A 27497-nucleotide genomic window follows, 5' to 3' on the forward strand; every position below is an offset into this window, starting at 1 on the left:
CATTTCGAATTAATGTTATCCTCGACTGCTGCATTAAAAAGGCAACAAACTGTTTTGAGAGGACATGTAAATAACAAACGCACAATATTCATACATGGCATATACAAAGATGCATTTCTAATATTAAATTAAACCATTACCAACTGGTTCAGCTGTCAAACTTTTTCTTAGATTTTAAACCTCTTTAAGCACATAATTTACACATCTTTTGCTGAAAACACAACATCTTCTTATTGTAAGAGGACCGACATTCCTTTCATGTCAGCTTTTATGTAAAGTTACAATAAACATGACAAACAGACAGATATCTTAACATTACAGTTTACAAAGAAAATGATTGTATTCGTAAGTTTTCCTTTCTTCATTCGCTTTATATTGCCTCACTTACAGGGTTAAACGTATAAACGACTGTAATTTATTTGCCGTCCAGACCGAGGTCTGGGATCACAGATCACAGATAGATGGAGCATGAAAGACAACTTGCACTTACCGCGCATTTGGCGTAGAGTACCTAACCTCATCATCATCATCATCATGTCAGCCGATAGACGTCCACTGCTGGACATAGGCCTCCCCCAAGGCTCGCCACTCCGACCGATCCTGTGCCGCTCGCAATCACCGAATTCCCGCGACCTTCACCAGGTCGTCGCTCCATCTCGTTGGAGGCCTACCGGCAGTTCGTCTTCCGGTACGCGGACGCCACTCCAGAACCTTCCGGCCCCACCGGCCATCAGTTCTGCGAGCAATGTGCCCCGCCCACTGCCACTTAAGGTTTGCAATTCTGCCCCCAAAAGGTACCTAACCTACTATCTAAAAATCCGAACGCTCATTTTAGATGAGGTCACTCGAAATCGAATAGGCAAACAAATATAAGTTCCAGGAACATATTGTACTTAAGTGGGTACAAATTGTGACACAGTAGGTGCTTGTAAAAAAAATAGGGCGCCCGGATTAGTAGCCGCGAGTCATCAACTTGCAAGCTCAACCCGCGCATCCTACTGCACCACCCCTTACGTAAGCCGGACGTAGAGGATCAAAAAGGTCAAAAACATCGTAATGTAATAAATGAAAGCCTACTGATAAGTATGAAGATTGCGGAGTCTACGGGGGGCAGTCTAAGACTGTGACACATTGCGTATGCTTTATGCTCAATTGCTTTTTGCTTCATTTGACAATTTTCAGTTTGTCGCAGTTCATTCACAGCTGAATGCCTCCGTTGTTTCGTGAAGGGTTCACCGAATGGGCCATAAAATTAACACTCTCGAAGGCCATACTTATTCTGGCCGTTTACTATCAACGTGGCAGTGGAAATGTAGAATAACTCAGATTTTGTCAGTTTTTAAAGTACCTACTAATCACAATTACCAGCAATCAAAGATATAGGTAATATATAACACCGTATAAGATAAATAAAGTCTAAAAAAAAACGTGCATCCGAAGATCAAGAAAAAATTATGCTGTAAAAGATGGCGCCATCGCCAATATCGCCATACCTTTGGCCTATACTCGTGTAGATGGCAACACCGTTTGATATTAAACAATTTAAACACATATCAGTAAAAGAACACGGATCAAAGTCAAATGGCGTTCTAAAAGTTTTAATCCTGTGTGGAAAGATGGCAGTACTGGCAGTAAATTTACTGTGACTACAAAACTTACTTTGACCTTTGCTTTGACAATACACCGCTATACTATAAAATATTTGATGTTGTTATTACTGATAGTACTGATGTCTATTATATAGGTACAGGACGTGTGTCGAGGCAGACGGTATACTTAGGTAATTTGATGGTAGCATTATGGCCGAATTGTGTAATTATTTCTTTCTAATCAGACATGTAAGAAGCCGTTTGGTTTATTGTTTTACAAGATGAAGAACCCCACACAAAACGAGGCCGCATTATTTTATTAGGCCTTTGGTTGCTAATATATTGCACATTGTCGATTTTATGTAGCCGAGGATCAACAGCGATGAGTTATTAACATGGATGTAAGTAAAGGGAGGTAGATATGGCACCCGGCGCTCGATCGTAAGCCATCAAATATAGGTTCCGGAACTTATATTGAGCCGTAGGCTGACGCCAATGTGTCAAGATTGTCACAATCATCTACTAAATATTGCCTGCATTTTAGTTTTGTCAACTTTGAACGTCACGCGTCTATTATTAATAAAAGGTCATTGGTTACCGGTGAGACAACCGGTGATTTTTAGAACTAAGGATGAGGTTACTAAGGGCCGGTTGCGCAAACCGTCTGTTAAAGGCATCGTAATTTGTTATGCTTGTGTGACAAAAATTACAGTTCTCAATTGGATAACAGCTGCCTGATGCCGCAATATTTACAAGCAGTTCGCCCTAAGGGTTCATCCTTTAATTACGTCACACGAATTTCGAGGTTTTTTGACCCCCCCCCCCCCCCTCCTTGTCACTTGGTCACATTTGGCAATCCCCTCCCCCCCTGGTGTGACGTCACATTTTTTCAATAAAATCGGCAAATCGAATTAATATTTTATCAAAATATTTTTGACAAAAGAAATATTAGTAATTTTATAACCCAAAACATATTAGGAAAGTAAATGAAACGATTAAAAACGATTATCGTTTCAAAAATTTATTTGTTATTTAACTGTACAGCGAATAAAATGTTTTAAATAAGTTAAAGTGACGTCACAAACTTTGTGACTCCGCCCTCTCCCTTGTCACAAATTTTCTTGACCCCCCCCCTAAACGTGTGATGTTACAGGGTGTGTCACAGTGGTATTAAATTCAACGATAACATACTAAGAACAATAGCACGTTATCAACACCCATTATTGCAATATATGATTCCGATTGGTCTGGTACAATGACCGGGTGCAACGATAAGCTTTACTTTGTCTGGATGCATTTATTTCTGCACTCTGGACTACTCTGGAGTGGTAAACAGTGCGTCATCTCCAGAAGTCTCTGATCTGGTAATGCATAAATGTTTAGTAATGTTCCACAGTGAACTTCCACTTGGTATGCAAATTAATAGCTCATCAGTATTTTTGTGAACAAAGTTTTTGTGCTAGAGCACCATGAAACCAAGCGGTGCCCACATACTTTATTTTAATTTTGACGACCGGTCCGGCCTAGTGGGTACTGTGGGTAGTGATTAGTGATCCTGCCTATGAAGCCGATGGTCCCGGGTTCGAATCCCGGTAAGGAAATTTATTTATGTGATGTGATGAACACAGATATTTGGACCTGATTCATGGCTGTTTTCTATGTTTATAAGTATTTACGAGTGTCTATATAGGTATGTATATCGTCGCCTAGCACCCATATAGTACAAGCTTTGCTTAGTTTGGGACTAGGAGCCCGTTTCTCAAAAGCTTGTAACTTGTAATACAAGTGGAAGTCCCTTTCTAACAAGAGCTGTCAAAAAGTGACATCCGCTTGTATACAAGTTACAAGCTTTTGAGAAACGGGCCCTATAGGTTGATCTGTGTAAGATTGTCTCCAAATATTTGATTATTATACATATATCATCATCATCATCATCATCATGTCAGCCGATAGACGTCCACTGCTGGACATAGGCCTCCCCCAAGGCTCGCCACTCCGACCGATCCTGTGCCGCTCGCAACCACCGAATTTCCGCGACCTTCACCAGGTCGTCGCTTCATCTCGTTGGAGGCCTACCGGCAGTTCGTCTTCCGGTACGCGGACGCCACTCCAGAACCTTCCGGGCCCACCGGCCATCAGTTCTGCGAGCAATACATATATATTCAAATCATTTATTTATAATTTGAAGCCCGAAACTTAGTTTATTTGTTCCGCCAAATCAAAGGTTAATTAGTGAAGGTGGACACAACTCTACTGATTCTGTTGCTCGAGGAGTAGGGTAGGGTATACCGTCTGCGGTATCGCGCCCATTCCTCTAAAACCTGGATTTCCAAATATTAAGACCCGCGGTCCACATAAGGCTTAAGCCAGAGAGCTATAGCAACATTAGCAACCGAAAAGCAATTTTTAGCATGGACTAATACTCGTATTCGTATGGCTGCAGTGTGGATCTCGGGTCGAAAAGTTTAGAGTCCCCTGTTCTAATATATGCCACATTTCCTAGTTTCTATAGTGTAGTGAAGCTAGTGCAGTTTACTGGCTCGCACTTTACTGCATCGCATTTATTTCTGTACTCTCAAGTGGTAAACAATACGTCATCTTAAGAGTCTGATCTACTAAATGCAAAATAGGGTGCTTTGGGGTAAATTCGAAAATGGAGATAAGTCGAAAATCACACATTTCTACTAAACTGGGAACAATTTCTACGCTGGCAACACTTGTCAAGACGCCATGTTTATCTGTCCCCCCGCTTCAGTTCACTTCGCGTCGCTAATCGTGAGCGCACGTTTGCTGCGGTCTATTAAATAAAAAAAGTGCGATTTAGTGCCTTATGAGGATTTTCGAAATTACCCCATAGTACATAACTCGGAAACCTGATAAGTTAAATCATTGTTCGTTTGTTTTAACGTTAGATTGTCATTTTTGTTGTATTAATGAGTACAGCATAACCTTCTGTAGTTTAAAAAAAGCATATAAATTTACCCCACGGGGGAACTTCGAATGAATGTACTAAATAACCCCAATTATCAGAGGTTGTCAACCCAGGAATTAGCGGTTAAAAAATGTTGACAATCACTGATCTTTACTGATCACAGCGCGGGGGAAATTCGAAAATAAATTGTCAAAATAAAATAAAAAAAACATGTTCTTTACCGTGAATCAGCAGGATTTTTAAGGGGGTAAATTAGAAAGAAAAAGGAATATGATACTTAACGCATATTGCATAATAACCATTTCTACAGACCTTCGAAATTATCCCACTTGCTTTCGAAATTACCCGCTCCTTAAAAAAAGGTATTCAAAATGTTTAATTTTTTTATTTACATTTATTACCAAAATCAAGCAACGTATTGAAACGCTATTTTTACAAACCGTTGACGAATATATCCAATTTCGCAAAGATGTCATTACTTGGAAGGAATAATTCTTAGGTTCTGACTTACGAGCCCAAACCCTAACATACTCTACACTCCCCTAAAAATATGTCGAATATACCCCAAAGCACCTTATTTCACTTTGTATGCAAATCGAAATCTCATCAGTGTTTTCGCAAACAATGTTTTTGTGCGAATGCCCCGATAATGACGGCAGTAACGCGTTTTACACGACCTCACTAATGAGTATGCATTATGCACCTGTTTGGTATGCGAGCGAAGTTACTTTCCATTGATTTAGAAGTCATCGGTGATGAGTTGCGTTTGTTTCCCCTTGGGACAGGGTTGTCGGATTCTCTATTATTCAAAAGAAACATGTCGGACCATAACCTACTCTGTTTAGGGTCCCGTAGGCACTACTATTTCCTAGAAGGTTAGGTAATTTGGGGTAACTTCGAAAGCGGGATTATTTTGAAAATCGCTATTAATATCTAGCTAATACTATTAGCCCTTGCTATGTAGCAATAGTAAGCAAGATGCCTTATATAGTAAGCGTTGCAGTAGCATAAGTGATGTCAAGTATGAAGTGCTTTTAATTTAGTAGATATTATATTAGCTATTTTCAAAACTACCCCGTGGTCGAAGTTATGCCAATGCACCTTAGGGGAGACCGAGGTGAGTTGTGACAGAGGAGAGTTGTGACATTGTCGATTTTTTGGAACCTATTAATTGCTAGCGAGCTCGCAACAGTGCGCGTTTGTTAGCTAGTAACTTGAACTAACAAACGCGGGCTATTGCGAGCTCGTTAAGTTAATAGATTCCACAAAATCGACGATGTCACAACTCTCCTCTGTCACAACTCACCTCGGTCTCCCCTACTAATTAATGGTCTCTGTGGTGGGAATAAAACAAAATTAAGGGTAATACTAACTAACAATATTCAACAGTAAAAAAAAACTTGGTTTGTGTTGGGTGGTCATAAAGTTCTGTAAGTATGTATGTATGTATTTATTTTATTTTTTATTTTATTTTGATAGGTACAATAACATAATGCAGGCAAACAACATTGTAAAATATTTCTTACATAAGCAACTTACACATTACTTACATTACGATTACAATTGTGCACAACATTATTGTGGAATAATTATTAAGCTAAATACTAATTTTGACTATAAAATCTTCTGTTATTAAAGTTCATAAAAGAATATAGTAAACATACAATAAATTGTTAGCACGATAAGATAATAAGTATTTACTTACAAATTTTGAGACAGCAAAACATTTTTGAACTTAGGTAAAGAAAAGCTCAAAATATCAAAATCAATATCTAAGTTATTATATAAACGACACATTCTAAAGACGGGCGCATTATTGGACACATTATTATTAGGAACCGTAGTCGGTATTTCACGCAATTATCGACTCATTCGACTCAAAATTTAAATTCAATACGTCTGGTAACCCTGCATATGGAAAATCGTGCTCTATTTTGTGAAAAGACGTCAGAGGCTTCGGAATTATTCATATGGTGAAATCTTATTCAGGTGTGATCAAAACAAGACGACATTGGCTGCCGCGTGACCGCACGTTCTTTCCCGCGTGATGCTGTGCTCTTTTGATCCAGTGAAGAAGTACTTAAGTATAGTTTTGATTTTATTGTGCAACATCGGTTCTCCATACAAACGTAGTTACGCTCTCATTTTAAAACGACTGGCTAGATTGCTCTGAAACTTTGTACTTACAATAGGATAAGGTATATCTATGCCTGTAAGTAGTTTATGTAGCTTCAGATACCAAAGTTAAAAAAAAGCAGTGAATTTAAGTTTTATACAAAACTTGTTTTTGCTCTATTTCATATGTTTTATAAGCTGGAACTATATAAACTAATTACAGACATAGATATACCTCATGTCATTGTATGTGCAAAGTTTTATTACAATCCAATACCTACATAAGTAACAGTTTTAAAATGAAAACGAAACCGTTTGTATGGGAAGGTGAAATTCGGCCGAGCTTGCTGCGGACTCTTAAATATAATATATAATGATATTTATTAGTCCAATGGTAATAACTGGTAGGCAAAGGCCTCCACCAAAACTGTATACCTTCATGCAACAGTTCTCTGCGATTTTGACCAGATCGTTGGTTCACTTATCTCAAGCGTGGCCTTCCTCCTCTACTCTTCCGTAGTTGCTACTCATGAACCTGGGACAGAGGCTCTGCCACCAACGGTCTAAAATCTTATTCATGTGTGTTTGATTCTAAGAAGTTTCCACGGGCATAAATAAATTTTCCGCAACGTGCATCTCTCCCGCGAATGACTCAATTGTCGCGTAAGTGCAAAATTGCAAATGCATTATTTCTATTTAATTTTAGTCACTGTGCATATTTATCATATGCAGAACAAATGTTATTCACATGGTCTGCAATGTGACTAGCGTCTAGATATAGTAGATATACTTAAATTTACTTATAGTTGTAGGTATCTGCGAATTAGCGATTTCAGAATCTAACACAAGAAGAAGATACTAACACTTCATCAAAGTTAACATTGCATGAAAGTTTATTTTAGCTGAAATATCGCGTATCTGCATTATGGTCCTAACGACTGATGGATCCCCAGGGTGCCATTGCCATACGAAGACCCTTTTCCTGGTTCCCAATGGAAACGTGCTAAACTTAAGACGCCTTTCAAATAATCTTAAGAACATATGGGCCACCTCAAAACTTCTTTACTGTAAACAAACAGGCGAGTCACTTGCAAAACAAAGACGAAACGCGCCCGAAATAAAAATATTTGCGCAGTGGCTGCTGAGTCAGGCGGCTTTGTTTAAACGAATAACCCTCTGCATGAAAATAAATTAATGTCACACACATAACATGAACCGAATGCGCGGAGGGCGTCACACCCGAAGTTTGATTTGGGGCCTTTGTAACATAAGATGCTTTGTTTAGATGTCGTCATGATGTCATATGGGCGACTGAGACGTCGTAGTTAGGTGGTTCCGAAGAATTCATGCGTAAAATTTAAAAACAGTCATCGTAATTCAGAAATCTATTATAATAGCAGCCTGAAAAAATAAAAAGATACAGATATCAGATATTCTTGAGTGCTCGATCAGGCCAGATCTGCAGCTTGAGAAAATTGGGAAGGCTCCCAACAAGATGGATCGTCGATCCGAACAAGATCAAAAGATCAAATCAAAGGATACTTTTAATTGAGGGCAGCACATGACCGGCTATTATAGTGGTCCTCCGTTTTTCCAACAATTGACGTCAGCTGATGATATAAGGCTGATTTTACAAAATATGTGCCTAGTCATTTGTCGATAAATAAAATATCTAATTGCTAGTAAACTATGTGTAGATAATAGATGCAACTAATTGCCGTAATAAAGGACTGTGCCTGGCGCGACGCGCCGCGACAGAGTCGTGAGCCGACACGGGCGACACCGGACGTAAAGCATTAGTATAATGAAATGACAATTTGCATCCAATAGCTGATGCACAGCGGATAAGGTGACAGCAGGCGAAGTATTGTCATAAGGAGTAGTCGAGTCAAGTTGCCGATCGAATATGACGCCATGATATATGAACTGACAAGTGCCACGTGTTTAATGAAATACGACAATTTGCATCTAATAGCTGATGCAATTGGTAATGATAAGCGGGGGTGGTCGAGTCGATCTGACGACCGACTTTCAATTCCGGATGTCGCGGGTCAAATCTTGACTTTTACCACTGAGTTTTTTCGGAAGTTATCTACGGAATATCATTTGATATTTACCACTAGCTTTTTGGTGAAGAAAATATCGTGAGGAAAGCTGCATACATCCGAGGAGCAATTCAAAGGTGTACCTATGTGAAGTCCCCAACCCGCATTGGGACAGCTGGGGATTACAACCCAAGCCCTCGCGCGCATGAGACTTTTCTCATGCGCGCGAGGGCTTGGGTTGTAATCCCTGTGTCCAGCAGTGGGACGTAGGATATAGGCTGAATTATTACATATATTATTTAGCTGATGCACAGCGGAATCAGAAAGATCAGAGAGACATGTGATCGAACTTGACGAGAGGTTTTGTTAACCAACATGTTCAACACGGACGAAGGGTGAAGGATTAATTAAATGACTAATATATTAATGAAATGACGAAAATTTGCATCTAACTACTCCGCAACGAATAAGATGACAGCAAGATAATAATAATGACGTCTACTTCATGTTAAAAGGGGACGTTCGGATGGCAAGTGCAGATGTATTACTGATGCGACATTACTGCTGCGGCGCTGTCACTGTCAATTTCCTTGATGAAATGAGTGACGGTTTTTCTCATGTCCCGCCGCCGCGCTAAGCTTTGACATCCGATATAACTTCCGATTCAAAAGTAACAGAACCGGAACCGAATCGGATGTGTAATATCAATCGGAAGTTCCGTCTTAACGGAACCAGAACCGAAGCTCCGTAACATCCCTGGTACTTGTTAGCTTGGCAAATACGACTTCATTAAATACAGACCCACTGTTATTCTTCGCCCATCATGTCTATTGGACCCCGACCCGAGTCCTCGCTGCGTATAGCATAGGATAGGTAGATACAGACAGCTCTCAATGAGTGCACTGAGACCTATCTGACTCACGCTCAATGAACATAGACCTTAATTGATATAACCGTTTACGCTTGCGCATATCAGTGCTAGGCGTTGACAGATACAAAAATGTATGACAAATTTCCGCTATAAATGAACTTTGAAAGGAGTAGGAAATCGGTTCTTCAAATGTTTTTCTTTACATTCACACATTTATAGTTATTTTTTTCTATTTGCAAATGCACTGAGTCACTATCAGTACTTTATACAGTTTGGAATTCATCATACAAAATTACCTACTTAATATTACTAGTATAGGAGGCATATTCAAAATTGTAAAGTATCATACCAATTTACATAATTTCAATCTCACTGCATCTTGCTCGCACTAGTGTAATGCATGCAATACATTCCAAATTATTAACATCAATTTAAGACTTCAGTAGGTAGGTACCTATCTGAGGAATGCAGTACACAGTACATGGGGAATTACAGATTGGAATGGAATTATGATATAATATCGGATTTCATCAATAAATAACATATGCAAGTATTTTCAATGAAGTTGCTTCATTCATGCCACATAACTGGAAACTCTTAGAATTTATAGCTGATAATCTGAAGAACCAATCGTTGGGTCGCTGTCTAACACGCAACATGTTTTCTTAATAAATGTCGTTGGCACTGGTATTTGATTATTGTTTATATGCGTACTTAAAAATAATGGCACCACAAGTGTGCCAATGGGCCGTGTACCATAAGTTATGTCTTGTTATGCCAACATGATGCAAATCATCGAGTTGAGGACTTAAGACTAGGTTGCAGAATAAAATAAATGATAAGTTCGGTACTGTGGATGTGGTACCGTAATACAAGAAGACTAAGCTCCGATGTAGCAGCTGAGGATGCATCAAGGATAAACTCTATAGGATCACATAGAGAGAGAGTAAATACAAATAGGTATGGTAAGGTCTTGTACCATTAAGGTCCATTCCATCCACATCAAGTTATTTCTTATTTTTGTGCCAACTTGTATTTGCGTACCCCAGTGGTCTATGCCAAATTTAACAGGTATCGTGTGCCTCGGAATCGTAAAACTATAAATCTTTAAAGAGAAATCGGTCGTATCCTGCAGTACCTATACGCACTAATAAAGAGTTAATTTAAGTACGTAAAATCAAATAAATAAATGAGGACAATCTTACACAGACCGGTCTAGCACCTAATTAAGCATGACTTGGAACTTCGGTGGCCGTTTAAGAAGTGTAACGCTCTTACGGTAGATGTCGCTGGGGTCCCCTAGACCTATATAGTGGGAAGATTTGCTGATTATGGATGAGGTCTTGGTGGCTCAGTTAGCAGGTGCTGGAGTATCGATCGGTGAGGCCGTGAGTTCAAGTCTCACCTAAGGCAGTAATTTTTCCACTTATAAATTTATTCTAAGCTTAATAGCATCGTCCGCAGCCGCAGACGTTTCTGCTTGTTAAAAATTAATTTAAGCATAGCTTGTACTATAGGTACTAGATTAGATACATAGATAACATCCATAACTTTAGGAACAAAATATTCGTGATGAACACACAAATAAATGCCCTAACCAGGATTCGTACCTCCTGCTTCGTAGACAGGTGCACTACCGACTGGGCTAGAAAGATTTACTAAGTATATTTAAGTTTAATAAAATTGAATAGACAGCCTAACCTAATCAAAATACTTTACTTCCAAGAAATTAAATATAGAGATCGTAAGATACAAGACCAGGCGGCCTAGCCAAGGTGACGATCGCTAGCGCTTCGCTATCGAATTGCTTTGTGTCTCTCTATCACTCTTCCATATTAGTGTGACAGTGACAGTTGCGTTTCGTTCGGTACGTAGCGTTAGCGATTGGCATGTCTACGGGGCCTGTCTAGCAAAAACATGTCGATGAACATAAAAAGCCGGAGATTAGATACCCAACATGCAGTAAACAGAGCAAATGAGTCATCAATCATGCGCACACGCTCCCGAATCGTGAATCGTGATCCATCAACAGCATCCTTTATATACTCGTAGGGATAGTTGCGAAATCATTAGGAAATGAGTAATGGGAATGTATAAATTTAATATTTGTTGCGAAGGTATATAAACTTTGTTTTCATATCTCAGATATTAAGAACAATGTATGGCCGCGCCGCGCTAAAGGTTGTCAGAGTCTAAGATACCTATTTTATGCTGTAGTTTAAAAAAATGTTTCTCTTGTACCTACTAACACCTCGAATTTCTACATTTACAATTTCCTTATTTGGGAGTTCGGTATTTATTTTGTCGACCATCCTTTGCATCCTTAATCAACTAACGATACCACCTGCATCATGCATGGAAGCATCCCTTCAACCCAGGTTGTACCCCTGCAGAGCCTCGCAGGTAAACAACTTATAATGTATACCTAATCGACTCTTTTGATTTTTAAGTTTAGCGGGAAGGCACGTGTGTTTAGAATCGATAGAACAAATCCCTGAGTTAATGTTAAAACGTGCCAACCTGCTCGCGAATAACATAACAATTATTAAGGAAATTCCAGGATATGTACTTATGATATCAGCAGGCGTCTGAATGGCGCCAATTTCGTCATTCTGCATAATCTAATATGAGATAATCTGTGACAAACAGTTCTTTTATCAGTTTATCTTTTGTTGATGGTGTTCAAAGGTGGCTATTCAAAAATAACCTTAAAATCTAATCAGTTTAGAATATGTACCTTTTGCAGTAATGCAGTCCGAAGAGGTATATACTTGTATATTTGTATAATACCTATCCTTCAAAATCTTCACTTCAATACCGTGCTTGTCCTATAATTTATGGTGAAATTTCTATCTTTAATTTGTTTTTATTTCCGTTAAATTCATAATTTTACCATAATTATGAGACAATTTAATTCCGGGAATCCCACGTTGGGCGCCACTTGTTATCACTTGTTATCATGATGGTGCTCCTACACTGGCAGTTATATAACGTTATATAACATTGTGTGACAGGGACAACATAATAAGAACGCTATCAATAATGTCATGTCCCTGACAGCGATGTTATGTAACGTCATATGGAGTTACCATGGTTACCAGTACAATTAGACACTGGGTTAACGGTTTATTAACCCCGGGTTCGTGGGATAGTGCAAGTGGCGCTGAAGCTGAAACGCTTAATCATTTCGTAGTCAGACTGTACGTCCCATGTCTGCCCCTTACCCATATGTGAAAAATGTCACCATTCAATTTAAGCTCAAGCAATCCATAGAACATTCAATGTTTGAACATGTAGGAAAATCGTAAATCAAGCCAGTTACGACATTTAGAACACAGGATAGATTAGCTGTTTAGTTTCACGAAAGTGTTTACGGGGGATCAAACAGGAAACGATCAACTAAATATACCCCACGTGCTAACGTACCTCACTTAACAAGATTTACCTAAACAGCTGGTGGTGCCTTCATCTGTTTCGAAAGTATTAAAACGAGTTTAACTTTAGAAGGTAAGGTTAAATGCAGCTTCATTTCATGTTCCAAGAAAAACCGCAGCAACTAACTATATTAACATATCAGATGTTTTGATGCTATATTTTCCTGAGACTTAAATGTAGGTACGAGTAAATTGGAAAAAATCAAAAGTCGATATATGTACATAAAGGTGCCTAGTTTCTGACATTTTTAGTAAGTTGAATATCATGTATGTATGTACTATGTAGTTACCTACACGTAATGCATACTGGAGTCTTATTCCCAACTCAGAAAAGAGTTTGAGTGACTTCATCGCTCTGACAAACCAACAAATCTGGACCCTCCGAATAACCTCAATTGTTAGAACTTTCAAAGTCACACGTACACTGGTAATAAAATGGATTCGAACAGCCTGCAAATGGAATACCCGCAATGCAACCTGCGCTTACGCATTAGCCCGTCGAGAGAAATCGCGAGGTCCGGCTTGTCTCCGAGGACAAGGCCTCCGCGGCCGAGATTATATGATACGTGAGGTGACATTTTACAACGATCTGGTAACAAGGCGAGGCTGTCTGGTACAATGTGATTTATGTTGCTACACTATTACATTCATCTTAATGGTTGAAAGAAGCCAGAAGCCGTGGAATCTGGATGAAGATTCAGAATCCCAAATAACTTCGATGACTCGTCATTTAAATATTTAGTTACAATAGGGCTATTGTATCTATAGGCATCTGGTTAAACATATGTAGGTATATGAAGGTGTCACTCCTGACCTGATATGGTATATTATGACGATTGATGCTTGTAGATCCAAATCGCGCAATACTGGAAAGTTTTATGTGTTGGCGAGTTTTTATTTTTCTATTTTATTCACTTCTGTGGAAACCAAGAAAGCCCAATTGAGAGCTCCGTTTATAAGAGTAATTACAATCTCGGCAGTGTTTTTCATAGAGGTGACTATCTGCATTAAAATGACAGTAGGCAATTACATCCATGAAGTGACAGTGTCAAATGAATAAACTTACAACATATTACCTACTTAGTTACATGCCAGCAATTTCCACCACCAGTTCCGTGAGTCGCAATGTACCTCATGGTACTTTAGTACCAAATGCAGTCGGGAAAACTCGGTCGACACTAATAAGTTGGTAAGTTCATAATAAGTGGGAAATAATAAAAATAAAATATCTACTTATAAAAATGTGACAGACGAGAATGAAAAACATGCAAATGTGGTAAATATTGGTGTAGGTGGGTGACTTGGAGCTGCATAATCGGGACGTTTGCCTCGTGGCCTTAATTCTTATGCCGACGCCAACGTCTGGATGTCGCATAATCAACCCGATTATGCGACACAGCAGAAGTAGAATAAGGTGACACGAATCTTTACAAAAAATTTGTCAGTTAATGCTTACCTAAATATATGATCAATGGAGCTGCAAATAATCTAGATAAATGACCACGTAAAGGAACTCGGGGCTAGAGAAGAGACGCGCAAGTCCAGACATCGACCTCCGGCAGGGGAACCGAATATTTCCTTCTTATCTCAAAATTGGAGATGTCCTATAAGTATCAGAGCCAAATTATTAATTATTACCTAACCGAAATATCAAATAATTTTTATTTATTTTTATTTTAACCTTTTAAGCAAGCTTACATTACATATACATATGCTACTTAGCATTAAAAGATATCTTATGTTAACTTAGTTTTCCCTGACACAGAAATAAAACCTGTTTCGCTCCGTTTAAGATCACTAAGTATAAAAAAACTTGACTGTATTTTAATACAGTCAACAACATATATGTACAGATACATAAGTACTTTATTACTGAGTGATAAGGTATCAAAGTATAGGTACATTTATATATAATGCTCGATCGCTCTACTATGACAAGAACCTATTTAGAGTTTGATTAGAAAACGGTTAATAAGCACTTTGTCGTAATTTTAATGGCTATTAATTTAACTAGGTAGTTGTAAACAGCTGCATAGTACTATTAATAGTAGATTTAATACTACTGTGCAGCTGTTAATCGTAGATTTAATTTTTCCCTCACATTTTACAGGGTATCTAATGCAAAGAAATCTGATGACTGTACACTGTACGTATATTAAAAACAAATCGAAGGGCTAAGATGGCCGGCTCTTTATCATTTTGTCACCATGCCTGTCATGTTCTAACAAGTATGTAAGTGCGAAAGTGATGCATGACATGACAAGTGACAAGTGATAAAAACGCGACCATGATACCGCTACAGGTTGAATAAAACTATCAAAGTATCCGTTATAAATGTTATAATGCTTTTATAATTTTACGACGACGTATTCGCGGCAGGTAAATCTATTTAATCATAATTAAAGCAATAAACTTAAACCCAGATACGGTAAAATCTTATCTTATATCGCTTTAGAGATCTTACGGTCATTCTTGCGGGAGATTTCTTCCAAGCAGCGGTTGCATACCAAAGCTTAAGATATTCCCCGGCAAGCTCGGCCGAATTTCACCTTCCCGTAAAACGGAGGTTCGTTCTCATTTTAAAACTACGTATTGGATTGTAATGAAACTTTGCACATACAATGACATTAGGTATATCTAGTCCTGTAATTAGTCTAGATAGCTCTAGTTACTCGTCTGCTCGTTTGCCTCCTATTTCATAAAAAAAAAAAAAAAAAAAAAAAAAAAACACACAAAATAGAGCAAAAACTTTGTATGAAAAACTTAAATTCGCTGTATTCTTTAACAATGGTATTTGAAGCTAAACTAGGTAATTAGCTAATTATAGACCTAGATATACCTTATCATATTGTAAGTTCAAAGTTTCAGAGCAATCTAGCTAGTCGTTTTAAAATGAGAGCGTACTTACGTTTGTATGGAGAACCGAGCTTGCCGGGGACTTGACAACATAGTAACTGCCTGTACCTGCACAGATTACAAACGATCCAATTTTCCCCACTAGTTTAGCGATAGTATATCTTAAACTTAGTGTGACATACGGATTACGACTGCAGCAGCATTACTGTTTCAACGATGCTGGTGCAGTTGCAACGATGTTACTGTCGATACCTTTAATAAATTGCGCTGCGGTCGCTGCCGCATTTTAGTGGTGATAGGAACGTTGAATTGAATCACTCATTTTATTAATGAATATTTTCATACCTATTCTTAACTTCATAAGATCCCATAACATACATAATAATTTAGCAATTTACGTAAAGTAATTTTGTAATGTTTCTACTTAATATTCTACAATATGGGTATGTAGATCCCGTCTAATCTAACTGTGCATCGACTTGAACACAACTAAAGTCTGGGAGAGTCATTAGAAACGACATATTTTATTAGAATGATGACAATTGCCACACTTCGCCATGCAAATGCTATGCAGAGTAAGCTTGGTCCGACTTCTAGAAAAGTTGAAGTAGACTTTATTTTGGGGAATGCAGTTATTTTTGTAAATTCGACTTTTGGCCGCTTAAATCGGTCAAATTAATGTCTGTTGGTTGGCGATGGACAGCTCGATACGATATAGGATCCGTATCAATAGCAGATAAGTAACACTTTATTGTGGAATTATGTCCGGTTCAGACAGACATTAATTTGCCCGATTTAAGCGGCCAAAAGTCGAATTTACAAAAATCACCATAGAGATAAATAATTAACACAACCCTTATCGGTATAAGTATAAGTAGCTCAGCCCGCGCAGCATGGTTTCGCCTATCACTAAGTCCGTCACTTTCGCACTCACATACTTGTTAGTACGTGACAGGCATGGTGATAAGCGTACCGTGCTAAGACTCCAGGAAGAGGTCAAAGTTTGACTACCGCTCATCGTCTAATACGTTTCTGTTCTCGGCGCTCCTAAAGTAACACGTTTTATAGTGGTTTTTTTTAATTGATTTTTAAAAAGTGATTTTAATGTATTATAGTAATTCAGGTAAGAAGCAATGTAAGAATATAATTTTGTACTATATTTTTATTATTTATTATACTTAGTTTTTGACCGTGTTAAACATGACCTTGGACAAATGTAAATTTTTTCATTAATTTAGATTTTTAATCGTCATTTCAAAAAGGTTCCCAGTACGTCTTAGGTCTACTTTTTTCAACATTAGTTACTCTATACATAACTTTTTTATCTTAAAAAAATTAGCCGTGCCTAGGCGTGCCTTTTAATTTAGATGCTTTTAAAGGTTGTCAGTCAAAATTTTTGGTTTTCTTAATTAAGAAAAAATAAACGATTTTTTTTACATTTGTGCCATTTTCAACCAAAAGGATACTTATTGTCGCTTGTCAGTAAAGCGCTATTTCCATATAGCTTCAATTAGAAATCAACCTTATCGACAACCGACAATGTGGTACCTTTTGATTGAAAACGTCACATTTAATGTGTTTATTATAAGTAATAGCATGTCAGATTAAATGTAAATTTTTAATTATTTTTCTTTATATATTTTGTTTTTTTACAATTTTTCTATTTATTAAGGATAATATAAATGCCTTTTAAGAAAAAATCTTTTTTTCGTATTTTTTATTTAATTTAAAAATGATTTACACCATAAAATAAATTTGTCCGCCTAAATCGGGCAAATCAACGTCTGTGCGACCAACAATAAAGCGACCTCTTTGTGAAAGATTAGCCGTTGTCACAACAACGCTGGCCTCACGTCACGGTGCCTACGTGATTGCCCGTCTGTAAAATTCGATAAGATACCGACTAATAAAATTATAGACCTATGTACTTCTAGGAACCCTTGTGAAATAAAACATATTGTCATGATTTAAAACACCTACTAAGTACGCACATGTTCCACACGTCAAATGAAGAAAGCCGATGGCAGTTGACGAGTAGCAGTCGACTACGAAAATAATAAGCGCTTTGGTAACTAAACTGAGGTATGGAGACTATGGAGTAAGCACTATGCTAAGGTACTTATGTCTCTATGCCACAGGTCTAGTGGCTCTAACTGAGCTAGCGAGGACTTAAACGCAAAGTCGAAATAAGGAAAGTATTTGGATTATTCCTTAATTCTGTAGCATATATGTAGTTGTTGTCCTTAACCGGCGGCCCGCGGATCGCTGGTAATCCTTGGGAGAACCTGAAGTGGTCCGCTAATTTATTAAAATAACAACTCTTTGTTGACTTTGTAGTGTTCAGCATACTTGCATTGGAAATTCAGATACGCGTGAAAGCGTAAATCAATATAAGTACAAGTAACTCTATTCAGGTATAAGTCTCTTTGCTCAAGACATCTCATTTCGCTTTGTGTGGCGCACGTCATTACTGCATTCCATCATGATATTCATGATCTGTTTTACTTAATACAAAGCTGTTACAACAATGAGCCCGGCCTCATTTGTCACGCGGCTGCTTTCATATCGTGCCCATTCTTCAAGATCGGCCACTTTCATCTCAGCTGACTGATGACCTGACGGACACAACGATTATCGGTTTATCCTTTTGTTAGTTAAAAGGTTAAGCCCTACCGAGCAACAATGGTCGGCTGTATCAAAGTGGTTCAGTCGGCTGCTTGGCTATTGATTGTAACATGCCAATGTCGCAAGTTTCAGTCTTTGTTTCATCTTGGATATTCTTGATATAGTGGCGTAGTCGTAGTCATTGGGAATGCTACAATTACGGTCGCTGCTTTGGCGATCTTTCACAGACACCATTGGCTGCATGCAAGCATTTACCTTGGTGAAAGAAATAAGACATACGTCCTTGGGTAACCCCAAAATTCAATTCATTTTAAGTTTGGCATTACTGAGCTATTTCGTCGATTTGGTTCTACTACGGGAGATCTTCGTTTGTTTGTTATAACATCGAGCACCAAACAGCTCTATAATTAATCTGTTACGATGCCAGAACTCCATATCACGCATACGCGCTACGCACGTCATATTCAGAGCTATTTAAATGGTTTTGTTTATTCGCAAATGTAGGTCTTGTATCGAGGACAAAGATTATAGCAGTAGTATTGTTAGAAGGTTCAATGAACTGCTTAGCACATTATGATGCATTATAATCACTTCAGGATCTTTTAAATATTTTAACGAGAACGTCCCAATTTTTAGATCCTCCTTCCTTTAATTAGTGTTATCTTTGTTAATAGAAACATTTAATCTATATTTCTACTTGTACGAATTAAGATGAGGAGATGGATGTTTTTGTAACAACGTATAAAATGAAAAAAAAAAATGGTAATTGGTTACTAACCATTAACCCTTAAATGGATTTTGTCCGTTGTAAAGGAAAATAAACAATAGTTATTTGTGCAACAAGAGACGAAAGTTGGTTTTTCTTGCGAGTCCCGAGAAAGCGAAAGATTATATAATTGAATCACGAACGAAGCGAGTGATTCTAAGTTAGAATCTTGAGCGTAGCGAGGGACTCCAAAACACGAGATGTAAAATTACTTTGCTCTCGTGTTGCACATTTAATTTTTACCTCAGTAGTAAAAACATATTAAAGGTTAAAATGTATTTCGAATTACACAGAATAATAGGTACAGAGAAAAAAATTGTAATAGAAGTATGAAGTGGCAGTTCATGGCCTTCACTAAATTAAAAAGCTACTTTGTTTCACTCCAGGGAGTGACGAAAGTAAGCTTGTTCGAGCTGCTGAGGTGAAAAATAAATCTTACGTTCGATTTTACCCACCTCCAATATCCGTTTCAGTTAGCAACTCCGCAAGCATGCAATAATTTATGTGACAACACGATAATTTGGAATCATCAAATTGATTTGATGAAACCAGATGGTGGTGGTGGTGGTGGTGGTGGTGGTGAATGGTGGTTTGGTGGATGGCACTTGGTTTACCAGCAACTGGTACTCTGGTTTGACTAGTTAATGATGAATCTAGAAAACTCATACTGAACTCTATAGTTTTCAATGGACACTTAATCTTATCAACCCCCTTGAGCTGAGGCTCAGTTGGTTTGTTTAGCTGAATCCTATATATACTAGACAGTGAAGATGGTCTGACGATTGAACCAATAGCTACTTGTAACCTCTCTATTTATTTGCAAATATAAGTGTTAGAGGACAAAGATTGTAGCATAGCATATACCTAGCATTGTTGGCAAGGTTCAACGAACCGGCTCATTATAATGGATCATACTCGCGTGATGCAATGTCGGTCGAAACGCACGATTTTGCACGGTTTAGTAACTTTACAACTGAGTTGGACTGACGAAAGATGCTATCAAATACATAAGAATAACAAAGGAGTTGGCTGTAGACTTATTCTAGAAACTGCAATAGAAATTGAGTAGTGCCTTCGAAAGAACTCTAGCGGAATAAATTATCAAAACTAAAGAAGGAACATATTGACTCCATGTAATATGAACGCATTTACTTAGTGGCCGAACACAACGAGGTATTCCAATTAATTGTCGTTTTTTTCTGAAAAATTACGCAAATAATGTTTCGATTTCCTCTCGTCTTATTGATAAAGCTATTAATATGAATATTAGGTAGATTAGAGTAAAATAAAAGAAAACTAACGCAAAAGACTAAAATTGACTCCAGAAATCAGCACAAAGATTGAGATTTTCACAGATGGCTATAACAACAAGTACTAAAGTACGGAACGGAACCCTCGGTGGGCAAGTCCGACTCGAACTTGTCCAGTTTTTTCGGATTAGTAGATTTTGCGCTTCGCTTGCCCCTTCTATTACCGTTCCTTAGGATGGCGCCCCCCACTAGTGAAAATTTTATATATTAGCAAAACATTAATTCAAAGTTTGTTCAACTAGGTATCCACTACGATTATTTCTTAGTAAGTACTGAAAGTAAATTAAGATATTCAAGCGGTTTATCTAACAGAGCTAACATTCTAAGGCTTAGCTATATAAATAAAGCGTGTAACGTTGCCGGGTAATCTCACATTGTTTAGCCGTGTGGGTGGCGGCAGGTGTGGTCGGCCAACACGGCCGGAATGCGGGCCGTCAGCATCTCCGTTCATGCTCGGTGTGAGTTCATTCAAATAAGCTGGGAGAGCATTTCTTAAAAAGCTTGTACAAATACCTATAGCTTCGAGTAGTGCCGTCAACCCATCACGCAAAATAGGCGCATTATATGACGTCGAGTTGCGGAAACCAAGCCCGCGAAAACCTATACCTATAGCGGGGGGTGTCACTGCGCAGTTTAGGTATATTTGGCCGGCGCACCGCCCGGGCAGGTATATGGCAGTGGGCTGCCGCTCGGCTCGCACGATAGTCGTGTCACGTGGCGGTCGCGCAAAATTGAAATTACTTACGCAATGGCTTCGAAACTTAAATCGCGACCTAATCTGTATAAAAGATATTGTTCTGTTTACGGATGTCTGAATAAACGGAAGAACAAGGAAGAAGAAAACACATTTTTTAAAATTCCGGACGATATTGAAAGGTAAGTCATTACCTATAAAAGGTAAATACTAAGTAATCAAATTCGATACCTTTTTGGTTCGTTTTGTTTGCATTAAAACTAAAGCGGTTTAGACCAAATTAAAATGGATTATGCATTCCTAAGCTTAGTTAGCAGTGTTGCCAATTCGGAATTTGAAAAAATGCCAAACTTATGTCTAAATTATGCCAGAAATATGCTAAATAATTTTGAAATGTGCTAAAAAAGATGCTAAAATATTATAGGTAACAAAAAACCGGCCATTATGACATATGACATGACATTGACATTGACTATACCATAGATAACACAAAAAGATTAGTCGGTGTAGACGAGACAATTTTTCGCACAATCTGATTGACAATTTAATTGGTAACGCGTATGAAAAAAAGGTCGCGGTGCGGTGCGGTAGTCTGTTACGGCTTATTATAATTCCTCATATGTATAAAATTTCCTTTGACGGTTGAGCCATGGATTGTCTATCACTGCCAAGTAGGTTTCAAACTTGGCTTAGGGACATAATCACTTGATTCACTAAATTATGCTAAATGGAAATTTTCGATGCCAGAGAGTGTGAAATTATGCCATATCTGGCACCAATTATGCCAAGTTGGCAACACTGTTAGTTAGACTGTAAGTACCTACTTCTAAGAATTTGTCAATAGCCTGGGTAAGGTGTATTAAGCACCTACTAAATTATTCCTTATAAATAACTTATAGGTACACACATATGACACATATATCAACAACAATGTATCACAAAATGTTAAACAAAAAGGTACCTATAATTACGTCGTCAAGTAGGTTGACGATTGATATAGTCTAAGAGCTAGTGACCTTTTCGTGAATCGTACCTACTTTCTTTTTAACAATTTCGACATTTACACAACAAAAAATATTTTTCACTACACCCGCTCGTAAAGCCTGATTTTATCCTTTAAAAACAGTGAGTAAAGTTGCATTTTATCCTCTAGAGAGGCAAAGTAATTAGATGTAAAATTTGACTTGTTTTTCATGCGTTAGCTTGTTGGATAGACTAATAATACTTAAACGGTTATTTGGAATAATAAAAATTAAATATAATTAATATTTATTACATGTAATAAGAATTGTTGTAATGAAAACCGATTGTAGTTTCCTCGCAGATGTGTGGTGATGTGATGAAATTTTGTATTGCATTCGGCGGCAAAGTTGTTGTTTATATAACTATTTATAAGCAGCGAAAGATTCGAAAATTGAGCCACGAGCGTAGCGAGTGGTTCAATAAGTGAAATTTTGAGCGTGCGAGGGCCCCAAATCACGAGAGGTTGAACAAACTTTGCCGCTGAATGTAATACAAAATTTTTCATCATACCAGTGGAAGTAAAATACAAGTTGATACATAATGCAAAATGTAATCAAAATTATTGGTATTCAGTATTTATCACTCAAAATAATCGCATAAAATGTATATGTGTATGTTAATACTTGTGAAATATAAAACGGTGGTTAAAATTTATACCAAATTTCTTTCCCTCCATGAGTATAAAACGCAACTTTCCACAGACTTAATAAAGGATAAAGAGCGCCTTTCTGAGTGGAGTGGTGAAAAATTTTGTATTACACTACAGCAAATCTTGTTTAACCTCTCGTGCTTTGAGACCCTCACAATGCTCAAGGTTGTGCTAGCTCGGGTCTCAATATAAGCACGAGAAGTTAAACAACAACTTTGCTCCCTTGTATCTATAATAAAATACAGGTATAGAGTATACTTTCATGCCCTTTGGGGTTGAGACCCTTGGCCCGTGAGGTCCTAATGCTCTACAGTTGTTTAAAGAACTATCAAAAAGATTAGTCGACTTCACTGGCGACCGAAGAGCTGGCAGCTTTCTCGCGCAACGTATTAGCATCGCAATACAGCGGGGAAATGCTGCCAGCATCCTCGGCACCATGCCAAAGGGGCCACATTTTCTAGATGTATTTTAGTTTTATTTAGTTTTAGTTTTTAGTTTTAATTTAGTTTAATTTTATAGATAAGTTCGTTTTTAAGAAATGTAATAAAATACTATTCCGCATTTATAGACCAAGATATACTTAATGTAGAATAAAATTATATTAAGTTAATAATATTTTATTACCTTCATCTGATTGTAAACTGGCATTATGTTATATTGCAGACGACAAGAATGGTTAACAGCAATCGACAGAGAAGATTTACTGGACGAAAAAAAAAAGAAGGCCAAAAATAACTTTGTTTGTTCTGCACATTTCGATGACTCTGCAATCATAACTTCTACTTCGAAGCGGCTGAAAAGTGATGCGGTACCCACGAAATTATTACCTGATAAATCTCAGAAAAATATTCCACCAGACGCTCGTGATGTAATCATAACGACTAAAAATACATCTATTCAAGCTCTTCCACAGACCACAGATATTTTGTCTCACTTACACAAACCCACAAAGAAAGATAAAATATTGGTTTCCACTTATAGTCACAAACAATCACAAACCGATACCCAAGAACAAAAATAAATATAATCTGATATCGCCCAACCGAATAATGATAAATCATTTAATGAGTCGAAGCCCAAATCAACAGTTCTATCTAAACCTAAAACAAATGCCTTACAATCTCACAAAAAAGTAAGAATATTATCAAATAAAATAATTAAAATTGAAAAACCTGAGCTTGCTTGTACTTCAGTGCAAACCGATTTAATTGAAACATCAAATAAAATGACCCAGACAGCATTAGCCTTATCTGACAAATCCCCACGTAAAAGAAAACTGAAAAAGGAACTTGTGACTGTTAAATGCCAACGTAAGCGATTGGAGCAAGAAGTTTTAAAAATTGAAAAAGAGTTAGAAGCAAAAAATGCATCTTTACTCTTCAGTCCCGAAGATGAAGTAGCTCAACGATTTATGAAATTGGTTGAGTGGCAAAACAAAATAAAAAACAAATTTAAAGTCAATCGCTATGAGGCGGAATTCAAAATATTTGCTTTGAATTTACATTACGCTAGTCCACATGCATATCGTTGCCTCCAAACTGTTCTGAAGCTTCCCAGCAAGAGTACATTAAACAGATTAAAATTGAAAATTCCTCCTAAACTTGATGACCGTGTCTAAATAGTCTATCTTTAAAAATTAAATCATTACCAGAAAATGCAAAATATTGCACTATTTGTGTAGATGAAATGGTACTCAAACGACACTGGTATTATGATACAAAAAAAGACGAAGTGGTCGGATTCCATAATATAAACGGTACTATATCTACAGAAATAGCAAGCAATGCTTATGTTATAATGCTACAAGGTATATACTGCAACTGGAAGCAACCTATAGTCTACGCTCTTCTAGGAAGTACTAAACATTATGCTGACTTAGATTCGTGGATGAATGAAGTAATATCAAAACTTTTTGGTGTGGGTATAGAAGTGAAAGCCATTATATCCGACCAAGGGTCAAATTTTGATAAATATGCGAAAGTAATAAAAAAAGTGACAGTTGAAAAGCCATACTTTTTTGTTGAAGAGCAAAAAACATTTTCTATATTTTTGATGTGCCCCATTTATTAAAATGTGTGCGTAATAATTTATTATCGAGCAATTTTCTCTACAAAGAGGACGTTATATCTTGGGATCATATTAAAACACTCTATGAACACCAACAAGATAAGAATCTAAGATTGATACCTAAAATAACGAATGTTCACTTAGAACCGAACAACTTTCAAAGGATGAGGGTGAAATATGCAGCTCAAATATTTAGTCACACGGTATCCGCTGCGCTTGAGACGTATATTGAATTTGGTAAAATCTCCGAGGAGACTAAAGGAACAGCAAAATTTATCAAAATAATGGATGACTTATTTGACGTCCTCAATTCCTCAAAAAGAAAATCTGCCAAAAAATATCAGACAGCTTTTAGAATGACTCCTGAACAAAAATTAATTTTACAAGATGCTCAACACATGTTTGCCACTATTAAGTCTAAAAAGCGTAATACACAAAAAAACAATACTACTCAGATAAAGACGTTCCATAATTTTCAAATAATCATTCAGGCAGTATTACAACTGTTTGAAGATTTAAAATCAGAGGGATTGAAGTACCTATTTACAAGACGGCTAAACCAAGACAGTTTAGAAAAAAAAATCGGGTCTATTAGACAACAAGGTGGTTCATGCTCTGAGCCGACACCTATTCAATTTACTCGAGCATTTTCAAAATTGTTTTATGTCAACATGATGAAAAGTGATAAAACTAACTGCGAGACTGACATTTATGATATGCTATTTGAAGCTGAGGATATAATTAACAAAAACAGTTCTAATCCACCCGAACAAGCCAGAACGTCGCTGCTAGCCTTAAATGGTGATATTGATTATCATATAGATTTACCTGAAGCTAATGCTCTGACCTGCGTTGCGGGTTTTTTACTTTTCAAATGTTCTAAAAAACACCCGAGTTGCCAAGAAATGTTTAAAATGCTTGACTCATCACTGGATTTGGACTATACAAGGTTTACTCACTACAAAGCTTATAATAAAAGTAAATCATTTTATGGAAATCTAAAGATGCCTTCTCGGGAAATGAATGAGTACGTTCAAAAATTAGAAAATGCATTTACACACAATTTTAAGCACTATTTACACGGAAATCCTGGAAGTGAAATATATAAATTACTGCAAGAGATTCAATTACCTACATTGCCATGTTCGTGTTTCCCTGTGGACTATTTATTAAAATTGTTCGTGAGACTTCGTATATTATCGACTGAGATTTAATAATCGAAATTTTAAATTGGGGAAGAAATCAATTAAACAATACTTAACAATTATAAGATAATTTTCTAATAAACACATTAGATTTTTGTACTTATTTGTATTTTATTTCGTTACAAATACCCAGTTAAACGCACATCGGTCCAATAAACTAACTTAACATAAATAAGTTGCCAGCTCTTAGACTATGATTATGGCGCGTCGTCGTGAAAGCAAGCGTAAAGGCGGCGCCGCCCGATCGGTTCAGATTTCTTCTTTAGTTCCCGAAGTCTTTACTTGTAATAGTTAGTTAAAATAAACATCCTTAATTTATTAAATATTGGTCGCCCAGAAACAATATTATACTAGGAACTTACCGACATATTTTCAAAGGAATACGGCTGTGGCATACCTACTTCCCTGAGAATCAGACATACTATCTCCGGCTAAAAATTTTATGTTTACAGAATCAACGTTTGTAATTCCTACATATTTATCTTAAAAATAAAATCAGTAGGTGTAGGTACACAAACTTGTCAAGTGACAACCCCGTGCCGACACTCGCAGCTCGGTCATAAAACTGCGGCGCGCAAAGATTCACGGTTCGTGCGCGGTTATGTTTCAATTTTGCTTGCAGGCGGCGAGTGTAGGTATAATTTTATACCTAAATCTGGCTTTTGTGAAGGAGTGAATTTTCTGTACGGTAGTACTATTTACTTATTCTGTTATTTTAATGTCGTTTTGTACATGTCTACCGTCTCCAATTTTCCCTCAATTCCTCAAAGGTTGACTGGAAGAGATCCCTTAACACTTCAGTGCCAAACGCCCAATTTCCAATACAAAATAAACACACTGACAAGGAATGTGTGGACCGCCAGTCCGCCACAGACGGCTTTGGACGTCATCGGAAAGTCTTGCCAAGGACGGCCACAGCCGTCAGCTTCGCCAATGCAATAGAGACTTACGCGGGAATACGTAAAGTTTAATTTCGCTTAAATAATCGCGATCGCCTGGCGTCCGGGGCACAGCACATTCCTTCGCCGTCTGGCGTTCAAAGGGTTAAGGGTAGGGGTTCGTCTTTGTACTAATGGCGTGTGTTATTTCCTGTTTTCTTTTTACGGTTCCGTACCCAAAGGGTAAAAACGGGACTTTATTACATACTAAGACTCCGCTGTCCGCCCGTCTGTCTGTCACCAGGCTGTATCTCATGAACCGTGATAGCTAGATAGTTGAAATTTTCACAGATGATGTATTTCTGTTGCCGCTATAACAACAAATACTAAAAAGTACGGAAATCTCTTGTCCGGTTTTTTCTGATTAGTAAAGATTTT

This window comes from Cydia strobilella, chromosome 10, assembly GCF_947568885.1.
Source record: "Cydia strobilella chromosome 10, ilCydStro3.1, whole genome shotgun sequence".
Lineage (NCBI taxonomy): Eukaryota > Metazoa > Arthropoda > Insecta > Lepidoptera > Tortricidae > Cydia > Cydia strobilella.